Here is a 16,357-nt window from a genome sequence, read left to right as displayed (position 1 = left end):
CCTAATTCTACCTGCCCATTATTTAAATACCAACAATATGGAAACTATTGAATCACTTGTTGCCTTAGCTTTTCCACATTTTCCCTCCATGTGTATGCATATTCTTTGGTTTTCCAGAAAATTCCCAAATGTTGTTAAAGACAATGCTCAAATATTTTCTGTGTGCAAAACATCTTCCCTGAAAATCTCACGCAGAGTTAATTGCTGTGTGGTTAGAGTACCAGTAAAATATTGGATGCCCCAGTCCAGATAATGAAGTGTAGCTAGTGTGATGATTGCTTTGGTAAGAAAGATTAGGACCTTTTGACAGATGATCACTTGAGGAAGGAGAAATTCAAGGTTGAATGAAGGGCATACATAGTATAACACCATGACGGGGAAAGTGGGGTTGGATTTTAGTGAGAAAATAGAAGATTTGGGAAGAAAATCTTTTGTAAGTGACACTTTTCAGTTAATGCGGACTTAGAGTCTACATATGGGGAAGAATTTTCAATATGGCAGACTCTGGAGGCTAAGGTAGATTTTAAATAGAGCTGATGATGCATCAGACTTCACTCAAAGCCCTAATTTTTTATGTGCAATTTTATGCTCTTTTACTTTTATATATATATATATATGTATACGTCATTGCATTAATGCAATATTGCATTATTGCAATGTTATTGCATTATTCCTAAATATATATATATTTTCCTAAATAATCTCTTAGAAATAATTCAAGCTCTGGTCAATTTCCACTTAAATTCCATGTAAAATGGAATAAAGATCTTCCAAAGATTCACTTAATTTGAAAGTAAATAATAATAATTTATCAGTAATAATAACTATCGATTATTAAATAATAATATTTATTCTGTGCTTTATTAAGTTTTTTCTTTATAAGTATGAAAGATAAATTTTATTTTATCTTATAAATGTCTAAATCCCTTCGGAGAAATTAATTCTCCACAGGCCAATAAGAGCCTGTGCAAGGTTAAAACCCATTCCACATTGATTCTAAAGCCTCTCTCTTTCTACTAATTCACCAGCTCACTCAGTTTGCAGACAGGTCAGTTGCTGCATTCTGGCATCCAGGAATCCAGGACACTGATTTTGGACCCTCTGTTGTTTACCTTCCAAGAAGGAATTGGCTGATTTGGAACTGCTTGGCTATTTACAAAAGTTAGACGCTGTTGTTTACAGTGAAGTTTTCCTCACTGGATGGGACTTCGTCCCTATTTATTTTGCATTGATATGGACTGCTGACTACAACATTAGCTGCTGCATGCTTCATAATGAGACTGGACTGTTCATGGGTAAGGAGATAATGTGTGCTGGGAGTTGAAAGCTGTACTACTGATGGCAGGTAAGGGTTGGATTTTAATCCTGGCATTATTATTTGCTAGAACTGTAACTATGGGCAACTTCTAAGCCTCATTTTTACCATCTGTTAATGAGAATAATGATATTACACACCTGTAAGACTACCGTAAAAAGTATGTACAATCATGTATATAATTGCCTAGAATTTCCCCTTCCTGTCGCCTCCTCCCGCTTGCTGATTTTCAGGGGAAGATTTTTGGTCACGCTGCACCGTACAGCTTAATGGATTCCTGATATTTTTGGAGGCTGATTTTACCATCAAAGAATTCACCCAAGATGAAGAAAGAAGAAATAGGTATGTGCTACGGAAGGAGCCAAGTGATTCTGCTTTCTCCAGTCATTTTGAGGGTTAAGTACCTCTTTTTTCAATATTTATAAGTGAGATCAAGTAATAAAGTACATTAGCTGAATATGCAAACTAAGAATGGATAATGTGATACAATTTCAACGGCAAACAGCATAAATCTAGGGCTAACCTCTGCACAGAGGAGCAAGCAGTGCTCTCTGAGTTATGGGTTCCGTAAACAACTCAGGTGTTCCAGCAGCTGCATCCTCAGCCTGGGCCATCACCACATAAGGTCTCTTTGTGATGAACCTGAATAGATACCAGGTAGAGGTCAAAGTCCCAACAACCTGAAGGCTCAGGGCTTTTAGTTTAGCAGTAAAGTCCTAATGCAGGGGAGCGAATCTCAACAAACTGAAGGAGACTCCGCTGAGCTCTCTGCTGGGGAGGATCCCAAATGGCCAAAGAAATATATCCAAACAGCACTGCTCTGCTATTTTAATCCTCCAAAGAATTCTCCTTGGATCAACACCAAAGAGTCAAATAATAAATTTTAAAACTTACTTTTCTCTTAAATTTGAACTAAAAAAAAGGTGGAAGATCCAAAACTATGTGGAAAGTAGGATTTATTTGCATTATGTAGAATTTAAAATTATACACGCACATATCGAAATATCTCTCTGAATGAAGTTATGGGTGGATTTTATCTTCTAATTTATTTTAAAAAATTAACACAAAGGATTTACGGTCCTTATAATCAGAAAATAAGAGCATTATTCTATCATTGCTGTTATACACACACGTAGAATGTTGACATTTATCCAAATAATTATCTTGATTTTTTCAGCTTGCATCACTATATGAAACAGACAAAGGGCAATTTAAATTCCATTTTGAAACCCAAATTAATAATGTGCTACATTTTATTACTTACTTTTAAAATTTTACGGTGGACCTATAAAGCATACATATGCCTTAATAGTCATCTATTATTTCTTCTGCTATGAAATACTACTTTAATCAGAAATGTCTTCTCTTTAAATTAAGGATATAAATCTTGCTAGAATTTTATCCTGTTGTCATATAAAGCCATCAGATTCAACACTTGATGAATACTGATAGCAATGTACTACTTGGAATTTGATAAAAAGATGAAACTTATTTCACACAAATGTGCTAAATGGTACTACTGCATTCTCCAATATGTTTGACTCTATGAGATTTGAGATATTCGATGGCTACGTGACATGAAAGAAGTGGTCTAAGTGCTAAATAGTAGCTGCCCAACTGAAGATATGAAGATTCACCCACAGCAGAAGGAACAATCAAACAAATTTACAAACCTCTTGGATTTATAACAGATGCATAGCTTTTTTACAAGATTAAATTAACTTAACATAGAACTCTACCTGCTTAATAAAACAAAGTTTCTGCGTTAATGTTCCTTTCAAGGCAATCTGAAAATTATGCCTTCTCATGAACCTAAGAAGAAAGATGTACTGGATTTATCTGAACCCCCTAGAGCACATCCTCATATTTTGGGGTTATAAAAAAAATAAAGCAGATCCTTAGTGGGCTGAGGGAGCTAAAATTAGGAGGAAGAGAGCAGTACAATGCCTGCCACAGCAGGAAAGGGCCCTTTCTCAACTCCAAGTTACTCAATATGAACAGCCAACTGAACTAGGGTGGGAAAAAATCACAATTTGAAAATGTTTCCGTAAAGTGAATTTAGTTATATGGTCTTCATATAACCGTTCTCATCTCAGAAGAAGCAGCTAATGACTGTCTGTCTAAATGTCTGCTACAGACCATAATTTAAGAATTTCTTTATATTTATGCTAAAAACCATTGTATAAATGACTTCACTAATGTGTGCATAGCAAAAAACATATTTCCCTCTTTTAGAATACAGCGAAAAATATATGAAACCATTTTTGTTAATTTAAGAACTTTCTAGTACTCTTAAACATGAAAGTAAAACTGAATAGCAATGAGTAGTTTATATGCTGGTATGGTATTTTATATTGAAGTTCTTCAATTTGATATCTCCACGACTATAAGAATAGTTTACTAATATTGCTATATATGTAGTTTTATGAGTTTCTATAGATTTTCCTCTAACTGATTAAGGAAAACTCAAGGTCAATCTACTCATACATAATAACGAGTGTTGGTTTCATTTCATGGATAAGTGTTCATGTTTGATATTTCAGAACTCAAAACAGAAAGATCTCGAGACCTATATTTCCTTTTCATGTTAGCACAATCTGCAGTTGTTAGGAGAGCTGTCAATCTCTTCTTAATACATTCAAGTCCTTTGGAGAAAAGCACAGGCCAAAGGGGAAAACCCACGGTGGAAAATTTCTGAAGCGAAGCTTATTATAGAGAAGGCTGAATGGTAGTCAAAGGTAAATTTCTAAAGGGATCTGATTAACATTGCTCCATCAAATAAGAACCAGAGAATAAGCCATTAATTTTATGGCATTTTTTTCCCCTTCTACTGTTTTTTCATAAGTTGGACTTCCTTCCAGGTTAATTAACCACTAAACATTTTACAAGCAATCCAAGTACGGAAGCAGTAAAAGATAAATTGCACTTACGAAGTAATTGACAAAGGGTATATTGGGCATTTTAAGCAATGATCGTGCGCATCCTAATACCGGAAGAAAGGCTTATGTACTGCCATTTGACAGATCATTAGTTAATCTCAGACCTCAGCATCAAATAATAGAGACTCCAGGCTCAGATGAACCTACCCACACTAGGTAGGGGTAACCTAGTGCAAAGAGCTTCTGAGAAAACAGTGTTCTTGCCTTGGTATTATCAAAATACCCCTGGTGTTATCTCAGATGAATTCCCTAGTGACTTTATTTTCTTTTGACAGTAAAGTTAGAGCTGACAAACCAAGGCAGTTCTCAGAGAAATTCAATTACTGAAATGTCTGACAGCTTGCATTGCTTCTTAGTAAAGTTTCCAAAGTTGCTTGCAGCATGTATAATGTAGTTTACTTGGCAAGTCGTGCACTGTATTTTATAAATAAAATTAAAAAATGCTATCAAAAGATATAAATTTCAGAAACAAATTTTTGTTGAAAGAGAAACAAGGTAATGATAATGTATTTAGAAATATTTATGATTTTTTATTGACAGGCTATTACCTTTCTAGATTGTTTATGGCAGTTGAAAGGTAGAATATGAAATTGTTTCTGTCTTTGAGAAGACTGAAATCTATCAAACATTTATGGCCGTGAAATTTGAAATCACTAAAATAGTTTGAATTGAAATGGTCCATTCCTAAATTTTAAATTTTTTTTTATTTCTAAATAACAATATTCCAGTGGTTGAATAATTACAGAAAGTGACCATTGGGTCAAGTCCCAGTAGCATCTGAGCCATGTGACTCATTTCCCAAAATTGGGATAAATAGTGAATGAGATAAAGTGCACCATGTGTGTATGTGTATCATTATGCCACATATAATCTATGTAAATTGCATTCATAAATAATTGTTATATAAAACAGGGTGATTTATATTATCATAAGTTAAAAATAATAAAAAAGAAAAATGTGCTTAGGAACAAGATTTCAAGAACTACCTTGCTCCTACTGATTGCTTACTATATTTAACTTAAATGCAGATCCTCTTCAACTAATTATAGTTCAAGATTAGGCTGCAGAGAAATATTAGGGAGAAGGAACAACATTGTATCTACATTCCACCATTATTTCACCTAGGCCTAACTCCAGGGGAGTGGGCAATAAAGAATTCTTTTAAGGGTCACAGTTTTTTTCTGCAGCCTGCCTTAAAACATGAGAACATTTGCACTGACTGTCAAACTGGTCATTCACAATTTTCTTCTCTCTCCCCAGAGTTTCAACATTTCTAGAAAAGAAATTAATAGGTTTACTGGACATTTTTTTACTGAGTTAGGACCTAAGAGATTTCCATCTCACCATCCCAAAGGTGGGCCTTTCTGAAACTAGATGTTGTCGGAAATTTGACCTGTGTGCACTTCATGATCATCTAGTCCCAACCTCTTCATTAACAGTATGAGCAATTCAAAGTTAAACAAGTTCCAAAGATCATGTGTCTGTTAGAAAAAATGCACTTGGGTTCTACACTAACTCTTATAGCCTCAAACACCAGCTGTAGTTTTAACATATATAAAACCTACTCATACATCAGTTTTCAAATACCTAGACAACGTATTTCTTGATTTTACTTGATGTATATTTTCTGAGAACAAGTTATGCAACCTATTTTCAATTATATCTCATAACGAAAAATGTAATTTATCTTAGTAACAAAATGCCAATATATATTCTTTCATCATTTCTAGCACTTGGCTGTAAGCAGAATTAACAATAATAGATAGTGATTTGAAATACTGTAAAGCCTTTTCAACAAGTGAATAATAAACCATTAAATGTGACATATGATTCCAGCTTCCCATGTTTTCTTAGACAATCCATCCCTTTTATCTTTCCCTCTCCATTTCTACTCTCCCTGGAGGTTCCTCATCTGTGTTTTAAAATCCAGCTCTCTGCTTATACTGTGATAGACATTGGGAAGAAACATAACTTAGTTGACTGGTTTGCTTTATTCGCAAAGACAAACTGAAAATGAGCACTACAGCTGTTTTGTATAGTAGTATGTTTTCTTTGAAAATGAGCACTACAGCTGTTTTGTATAGTAGTATGTTTTCTTAGAAAATTCTGTCTTCTGCTTTTGCAGGTGACTATTTCGTACCTTCTCTTTTTTCCTTAAACTGTCCAAACATTGTCACCCCTTCTCATTCTCAGGTGATGACCGTAATTCTTCTACTAAGAAAGAGAAATAATCAGAACAGAACATCCATAGCCTCCCAACGTTAGAAATTATCCTATATGCAAACTGGGCATTTAGGCTCTGTGTTTTCTTCTGTCACATATGTTGAACAAACTAACAGATTCCATTTCCTTTCTCCTCTCCAAGGCCCTGGCTTCTGAGTTGGTACCTCTGTCTCCTGCAACATAAATTTCCCACTCTCCTGTGATGAGTTCCCATAGCATAACATACGTAAACCTATACATATAGGTGGCTAAGATGATAGATAGATATTGAGATAATCTACCATCTTTAAAATAAAAACTGAAACCTTCTCTCAGATTTACATACTGGCCAGACATTGCCCTGTTTTTCTTCTCCTACTTAGAGCAAAACATCTCAAGAGTCTCTGAACTCACTGGCCCCACTTGCTCTCCAATTTTCCCTAAAACCTACTCTAATCCTTTTTATCCTCGTCACCTCTAGAAACCATTCTGACAAAACTACCAGTGACGTAGAATTTCCCGAAACCGAATGGTCATTTCAACCTTCAGGTTACTCAAATTCTTAGCATTATTTGACACAATTGATCACTTCCTGCCTCTTGAAACACATTTCTCACCCATATTCCAAAATTTTACTCTCTCTCTCTCTCTCTCTCTTTCTCTTCCTCTTCCAATCCACTGGAAGCTTCTTATCAGTCTCCTTTTTGGGTCCTCTTAATATTCTTGACTTTCCTTAAGCTTTGTTTTTCCTCCTTCTACACTTATTCCATAGGTATTTTCATCCTGTTCCATGACCTTCAATACAAAATGTAGGTGGTTGATAATTTCCTCTGTCTTAGTCCATTCGGGCTGCTGTAACAGAATGTTGAAGACTAGGCAGGTTTTAAACAATAGAAATTTATTTCCTATAGTTTTCGAGCCTGGAAGTCTGAGATCAGGTTGCCACAAGGGTTTGGTGAGGGCCCTCTTCATGGTTCATAGCTGGCAGCTTTTAGCTGTGACCTCGTATGGGACAAGGAGGAACGGAGCTCTGTGTGGTCTCTTTTATAAGAGAATTAATCCCATTCATGAGGACTCTACCCTCACGACCTAAGCAACTCCCAAAGGCCCCACCTCTCAAAACCATCACCTATGATGGTTAGGATTTCAACATATGAATTTTAGGGACACAAACATTCAGAACATAGCGCTCTCTAAATACTATTTCTGGCTGTAACAGTTCCTGAATTCAGATTTGTATATCCAGCTGTGTACTCAATATCTCCACTTGTATGCAGTAACAACTCTTATAGAATGTTCCTTATGTACAAGGCACTCTGCCAAGCACTTTCTGTGGGGTTTTTTTTTTTTTTTTTTTTTTTGAGGAAGATTAGCCCTGAGCTAGCATCTACCACCGATCCTCCTCTTTTTGCTGAGGAGGCCTGACTTTTTGCTGACTGGCCGTGAGCTAACATCCATGCTCATCTTCTTCTACTTTATATGTGGGATGCCTGCCGCAGCATGGCTTGATAAGCAGTGCATATGTCTGCACCTGGGATCTGAACCAGCTAACCATGGCCCGCCAAAGCGGAACATGAGAACTTAACTGCTGCACCACTGGGCCAGACCCTACTTTCCGTGTTTTTAGGCACGTAGTCCCGCAACAATGCTATTGGGTAGGTACTGTGATTTTCACCTTTCTACATATGAGGAAACTGAAGCAGAGAGAGAAAGTAAGGAATTTTCTCAAAGCATCATCTGGTGAATGGCAGAACTTGGATTTTAACCCAGATATTCTGGTTAGACAACCCTGGTGGTCTTCATCATGATGCTTTACTCATATTTGTTAACATATCCAAAATGGAACCCTCATAGGTACCTCTCCAATGTTCTCCTATTCCAGTGTCCTCCACCTCAGTAAACTTTAACTATATTCCTTCAACAGCTTTGGTAAAAATACCGGGAATAATTTCAATCCTGACATCCATTTAATCAGCAAATCCTGTCGAATGTACCTTAAAATTTATCCAGCATCTGCACATTCCTCAGATCTCCACTATTACCATCCTAGTCCCAACCACCATCTCTCTGGCCTGGATTATGCGCTCTCATCCTAAGATATTTTTCTGAGTCAGCGTTTGCCCTCGTGAAGGCTGTTCCGAACAATGCAGAGTGAAGCTAAATCCCAGTCTATTGAAGCTGGATATTGCATCTCCACTGCTGATATCCACAAAGACTTCCTATGTCACTCAATAAAGTGTAAAGTCCTTAACAGAGCTTGTGGTGCCTAAAGGACCTGCCCCCCTGTCTGATCTCGTCTCCTTCCACTCTCCTCTTTGCTTGTTGTCTTCTGTCTCTTTGATACCTCAAGATGTTATGCCTTTAGGACCTTGAAAAACTCTTACCATAGATACCTCCATAACTTGTTTCCTTGCCTTATGCATTAGAGGCTTGAATTGCACCCTTTCAGACTGCACTTCCAAAAGAGTACACCCCATCATTCTCCTTCTCTGATTTATAGTACCCTCGCACATTTATCACCAACATGTGTACATTGTACTGGTCTGTTTGTATGTCTGTTGTTGGTCTCCACCTCCCCAATTAGAATAGAAGCTCATCAGAGAAGAGCTTTTACATGGTTTTGTTCACTGTTGTATCCCCAACATCTAAAACAATGTCTGCCACGTGGTGGATGCTTGATAAATATATAGTAGATGAATAATATATGAACCACAACCCATCCCATTCAAGATTCAATAGTCTAAAGTTTGAGGGAAGAAAAAAAGGTTACCATTTGGTTTTGAATTTTGTATAGATCTGCTTTTCAAACCCAGAAAAGGAGGTACATCTTATTCACCACACACTGCAGATTCTCATTTACCAGGAACTAATTTTGAGCCATTTGGTTGCAAAATATAAGAAAAAATAATTTATGAAATGATGACACATAAATATAAAATGATATAAATCTACAGGTAGACTAAGTAAAATGTGCCATTTTACCCTGTCTCTGTACAAATAGTAAGACTGAAGGCAAGCAAGGAATGAATTTGGATCCTCAATATTTATAACAAAGGAATTTTTTTTTTCTGTAACATTGTATAACTTGAAATTTGAGCCTGAACAATAAATTAGTGAAGGGGCATTGGGAATACTTCCCCACACAGAATCTTTCTTCTGGCAGGTGGTCATCCAATTTCTGCTAGAAATGTTTTAGTAACAGAGAAATCACTGCATTAAAGATGAAATGAATCCTACTATTGGACAGTTATAATTGTCAGAAATATTTTTCTTTTATCAAAATTAAATCTGCCTCTGGTCACTTTCTTCCCTTGGTCTTAATTTTGTTATGCTAAGTCTAATATTTTTTAAAAAAAGAAATGTTGAGATGTATGAATATATTTAACACTTTCTTTCTAACTCTTCTAAGCAGAGCTAAATCCTTCCTTTTTTCACATTATATATGGGTTTACACACTTTTTGACTGCGTAAGTTACCTTCTTTTGAATCTACTAGAATTTGTTAACATCTCTCTTATACTAGGTTTCCTGGTATTCAATGCAATACATTTTAACAATAAGCATCTACATTTACTAATCCAGACTGGCATTAAAATGACCACACAACTATAAAAATAGTGAATAGCTGTCCCAGCAATGGAAATTAAAGTAGCAGGCCATCCACTCTTCAGAAGCTTGAATAAATTTCTTCTGACTTTAAAATAGGTGATACTGGATAAAAAGATGTGTTCACTCCATGACTTGGAAATTCAGATTTACTGAAAAAGACTGCATAATGTCAGGGAAACAGGTCTTGTCAGAATCACACCATCCTTCAGGAGTGGAGGTGAGATAAATGCAAGACACAGAAAAGTTTAGACCGGCCGTTATTCATGACTCTGACTGCTAATTTGAGTAAACGGATATACTAGAAGACCTCACATCCACATGATCGGAGAGTTGGAGTTTGGCGGGCATAACAGTGCAGGACGGAACCTTTCAAAGGACCAACTGTGGTTGTCAGGCCAAACTGTACTCACTGCTTCATCAGTATAGGGAAGAAACCATGTTGAGCAAATACTCACTTCTATAGACTAACCATGATCCATTGGGTTCCATTGTTTTATGTCAGACTGAACGTATTATCATAAACTTATACGAACTAACCTCCTGGTTTAAGGTCTTAAGTTCTTTAGTAAGACAGATAAACAAACAGAAAGTGAGGGGATTCAAAAAAATCATCCCTCTCTACTATGAGGAGAGTGGTTGAAAAATGATCATGGGAACAAAAGAGCCAATCGAAGAAACCCTTGTAAATATTTTGGGAACAATTCCTCAAAACTCACCTATAAAAATTATGTTGGTTTTATAGGTAAGATGTATCAAAGGGTCAAAAGACCCATGATTCCCTAGCTATTTAAACTATTTTAAAAGAATTAATAAGGGATAAAATATTCCCAATCATTTGACCCATTTGAAATAACTGAATCCCCAAATCTTTCAAAGACAGCTCTCAAAGAGCAAATAAAAGACTAATCTTATTTGTGCATATGTCAGAAATTTCGCACTGAATGTTAGAAAAGTCAAACCAAATCAAACAAAAGCTATTAAAAAAATAGACCTTGAACAAGTTGGCATTTTTCCAGAGGTATAAAGATCATTGAACGTTAAGAAATCTATTTATTTAACTCTGTTAACATGGCAAAGAAGAATAAGCTTAGTTACATCCTCTAAGTATTGAAAAGGGCATTTAAAATTTCAATATCCATTATTATTTAAGAAAACCTTTATGATAGGAAAAAAGATAACTCCCTAACTTTATAAGAATATTTATATGAAATATAAAGCCAAAATCCCACTTAAGAATGTAACACGAAATACATCCTCATTAAAGTCAGGAAAAAAATATACAATTACAATTTACTATTTCAATTTGCATTGCTTTGCATAATTTTTGCTGAACATAGTGAGATGACATAATAAATAATTGAGAGAAAGTAACAAAATATTCTGTATTTTCAGATGACACTTGTTTACCTGGAAAACAAACAAATCATCTACAAATCTGGCAAAATTACTAAGACCACTTAGCAAGATTTCTGGATACAAATCAATAGGCAGCAATCAATAATTTACAGTTAGAAAGTATATTTTTTAAAAAGAGAATCCATTAACACTAGCAAAGATCAATATAATGTGAAAAATCAACTGAAATATTCAGGAACAGTATTTTTTGAAAAAGACAAGAGATCTTTACTGAGGGTCAATAAAAATTTTGGATGAATAAATTCAAAATTACATAATCATCAATTCTCTCAAAATTAAATCATTAATTTGATATATTTTCAATGAAAAAACTATGATTTTTGGTTAGAATTCTGAGAAAAATATAGATATTTACCTAATATAGTATTAAAATTAGCTAAGAAAAATTAGATAATATAATTGAAAGAGTAGTTGTCTCCCAAATTATTAAAATTGCATAGAATAGATAGATCATTGAAAGATAAAGTATCATCAAATTTTCAGAATTTTAAAATGTGGTAGTTGTAGCATGACATGTGAAAAAAGAAAGTGAGAATGAATGAGTGGTATTAAATTACGTATCAATCATCAAGAAAAACATTATTTATAATGGGTAGAGTCAAATAATACACATTTCAGAAGTATTAACCAAGGAAAAAAACAATGAAATAATTAGAAGAACAGCTTTTGGTTATGTTAATATAACAGAGTGAAGAACGATGTTCATTCAGGTAGCAAAACAAAAGCAAAATGTAAAAACTAAAAATTCATGGGATTTTCTAACAAACATTAAATCTGTATAAGAAAACAATGACAAAATATTAAATATAAAGCTCAAGCTAAGAAAAACACTTTGAACCTATTTGACCACCGAATATTCTATTGTAAGTGTCTAAAGAGTTAGGTTGTTGTTAGTGCCGTCAAGTGGATTCTGACTCCTAGAGCCCCTGTACACAACAGAGTGGAACCCTGCCTGGTGTTTTTGCGCCATCCTCTCCCCTTCCAGTGCTGTATCAGACAATGCTCCATTGCTATTCACGGGGTTTTAATGGCCAATTTTTCAGAAGTGGGTGACCAGGTCCTTCTTCCTAGTCTCACTGAGTCTGGAAGCTCTGCTGAAACCTGTCCACCATGGGTCACCCTACTGGTATTTGAAATACCAATGGCATAGCTTTCAGCATCACAGCAACATGCAGCCAACACCGTATGACAGAGGATGAATGGGTAGTGTGGTTCCCTGGCTGGGAAACAAACCTGGGCTGCGATGGTGAAAGCACCAAATCTTAACCACTAGACCACAGGGCTGGCTAAAAAGATAGTTTAATCAATAAAATTGTTACTTAAAAAAAAAAACAACAAACAAAGGACATGAAGAGGCAACTCACCAAAATGGAAAAATGGATGTATAAAAAACATATAAAATATTTAAATTCAGTAGCAAAAGAATGCAAAATGATCCAAGTTAATTAAAATTTTAAGAAAATGATTAAAAATTGGAAAGAACAAAGTAGTCAGTGATACTGAGAGTGAGTGGAAACTGATAATTGTATTTATGGTAGTGTGGTTGTACATAGACTGTCTGTACAATAACATGGTCACATTTACAACAACCTGAGTAACATGCAATTAAATTTGGGGGAGTTAATATTAAGAAAATAACTGAAAATTGATATAAAGTTATTTTTGTAGTATTATTTAGAGTAGCAAAGATTTGGAAAGTGAATAACACTTGATTTGTTGATCAAAATGGAGTGTATATTGTGGAATGTATTGATTCAGGACATTTTGAAGAGAAAACATTTCTGGGTAGAGATGATAGAGTGAGCCTGTATTATTGAATCTCCTTTCCTCAATACCTTACAAATAGCAAGAAGTAACCACACACACACACACACACACACACTCAGGCAGCAGAAATCAAATGATTAAAGTAGCACAATTTGTTTAATAAACATTGAAAAGTGGTGACCAAGAAAAGAAATATCCCAACTCCACACCACTCTTCATAAGCAATTTGAGAAAATAAAGATACATGAAAATATTATAATTATTTATGAACAGAAATGGCCCCTACTCTTTCATGGCTGGTGGGGAAACCTCCATAATTCATGTGTCCTCGTCCTACTGCAGCAGGAATGTTTGAGATCGGGGAGCGTCTACTAGAGCAGATCCAGGAGTGGCTATCATGAAGAAATCACTCCATATTAATCCTTGATAGATCTATAGTAGAAACAAGACACATTGTTCCTGGTTCTCGTTTTTAAGCCACTGTTATTTTGGTGTTACTATTACAACAAGATAAGCCAGCCTATTCTGATACAGCGATGATTCAGGAAGCAAAAGATACAACTGTTGTCTCCAGGATTGTTGCACATCTACTAATAAGGGTTACCTGTACCAGCAATGTAGATTTCCTATACATTGTACAGAGACATTAAAAAAAGCTGGGGAGCAGGCACTGGGAGCCCATTGGTCTGGCCATGCTGTTCAGTGGAGGCCAGGGAATTAGTAGAAACGTGGTTTCTTCCTGAGGAGACCTTTGCCTACCAACTATCTGGTGAGTCACTTTGCTGGAAGCTATGCCATGCACGAAGCCCAAATGCTATGGAAATCTTGTTTTCATTGCCAATGTAAATAGGGCATGCTGCAAAGAGTGGGCAATGGCGTTGATTTAAGTATCTGCCACAGCATATTGCTTTGACTATACAGTATATACACATAAAAGTCTTCCCGTAATTAACTTTGAAAAAGAGCAGCAGCAGCACTTGCCTGCTGACATATTGCTGTGACAACACTTACAAATAAAAATGGACCATCCTCTCCTCAAGTCAACTCATCGACCTTGAGTGAGGTGTATGCTTTATCTGTTTCAGTCACAATCCACTATTAATCAACCATAACCAGCAGACTAGATTATTAAGTCAACAACCTTATGCAAAATAGGTAAATATTAGAAAGAACTGAGAATTATTTAACGTTCCTAATTATATGCAAGAAAGTATAAGGATGGCAGAAAACAAGAAAATGTGGGACATTCAAACCATTTTGCCTTCTCCTCTCCATGGACTTTCCCGCATGCTCATGAGAACGCGTGGGGCACAGGGCACAGAGGACACGTCCGTTGGTGGTGCCAGTGTGGAGGAAGGGAAGGTCTGCAATGGCAGGAAAGGCACGAACACTTCCGAGGAGGCTTTCCCCTCAGTAATAAAGTCTTAAATCCCTGGAGGAAAGACAGCAGAACTTGTAAGCTCAAAGACTCAGGTAAAGCCTCATTATAGTCTGAGGAAGAAAGGAAAGAAGAAAACAGGTAAAACAAACCCCCTATTTCAGGGTAGAGTCTGGAATCCTGTTTGGGCCCAGATATTTAGAGGCCAGAGAGTCTGGGAGCCAGTAATAGATAATCTACTGATTGCTGGGAATTTCCACTACAAAGAAACACTCAGGAAATAACAACAAATGGGCACATCAGTGTACCTGGCTCACCACGAGACCAGCTTGGACTCAAAGTCCATCTAATTTATCACTTGACCAGGATAAGCCAGTCAGTGACTATAGAAAACATGGCAGTGTTCTGTGTCCCCTGAAAAGAACATTACTTCAGAGCCTTGGATCATTAAACTAAAAAGATGTAGGTTTTCCATTTTTCAGGGTACAATAGTTTTAATAAATCGCCCTACACACTTTTGAGGAAGGCTGGGAAGAAGTTACATGGTGTGCACCTGTGGTGGTGAGGAATTTTAGCAAGCTGTTTTATTTGAGAGGTGCTGGCTTGTTAAAGGCTTGGGTCTGGAAATGAGGGGAGCAGCTATGATTATCTTGGTGATTCAACACAGGCCTGTGTGTCTCAATCTTGACCTTCATTACTCAGCTCAAGAAGGGTCTTAGTTAGCTACCTATTTCTTGCAGTGGTCAAAATACTTGTTTTTCACTCCAGTCTTGCTGTCTATTATGGTAATCATGCCTATCTTGTCTATGCCAGATAAATTTTTTAAATTTGGCTTCTATCCCCCAAGACTTCATCATTTTCTTTGAAGTCAGGTAGCCCATTTCAAGGAATAATTATCCACTTGATATCTTGGCTATGGAGGATAGCCATCAGGAAATTTGTAAGGATTCTCCCACTCCATCCTCGTGGATTAGCTTCTCAATACAATGGGAAAGGAGAGTCCTCTTCAAGGGACCCAGAGTGTAGGTGTGTCAGTAGCACAGTTTTCAATGCACTCCAACATTCCAATCTTCCTATATCTTTGGATCCATTCTTTTATATCATGCCAAGGGATTTCTTACACCTCAACTTAATTCAGGTTACAGTTCTGTTCATATTTTGCTCAACCGACTGTGCAACCTGTTTGAATTACTATTGTCTGCTTGAACTAGCACACTGAAACTAGAATCCCTCATCATTCTACCCACGAACCCTTGTCATTCTATCCGTAAACTTGAGAAATTTAGCCAGATCTCCAATCGTATTCCTTTCTCTCTGCACTGCTGTATTTAAATTTATTATAACATATATTTTCCATTTTGTTTGTTTGCATTTTTTTTGGTGAGGAAGATTGTCCCTGAGCTAACATCTGTGCCAATCTTCCTCTATTTTGTATGTGGGATGCCGCCACAGCATGGCTTGATGAGTGGTGTGTAGGTCTGCGCCCAGGATCTGAATCCACCAACCCTGGGTCACTAAAGTGGAGCACACAAAGATAACCACTACACCACTGGGCTGGCCCCATATTCTCCATATTTCTGCTGATATACATTAGTAAAAATTTTGTAATCCTACTTCTGTGTGAGCATTCTCATCTGGGTGTGATATTTTTGTCCCCTTGGCTAACTGTTATTCTCCTCTTAGATCTGTAGTTCCAGTTTTCACTGAGCACAGAGCTGCCCAATTAGGCAAT

General features: G+C 36.4%; 1 long non-coding RNA gene across 4 annotated transcripts in view; it reads left to right on the top strand.

The window, feature by feature from the left end:
• Positions 1–1,028: 1,028 nt before the first annotated feature.
• LOC106834001 (uncharacterized) overlaps positions 1,029–16,357 on the top strand; it is a 93,544-nt gene continuing 78,215 nt past the window's right edge. For all 4 annotated transcript variants that reach the window (XR_011498754.1, XR_011498752.1, XR_011498755.1 and 1 more), the window contains exons 1-2: positions 1,029–1,345; positions 1,549–1,710. This is a non-coding gene — a long non-coding RNA (uncharacterized lncRNA). The remainder of the gene's footprint in view (positions 1,346–1,548; positions 1,711–16,357) is intronic.

Source organism: Equus asinus, chromosome 27 (genome assembly GCF_041296235.1).
Source record: "Equus asinus isolate D_3611 breed Donkey chromosome 27, EquAss-T2T_v2, whole genome shotgun sequence".
Lineage (NCBI taxonomy): Eukaryota > Metazoa > Chordata > Mammalia > Perissodactyla > Equidae > Equus > Equus asinus.
The sequence above is the reverse complement of the archived record's forward strand: the minus strand, read 5'-3'. Positions and strand labels throughout refer to the sequence as shown.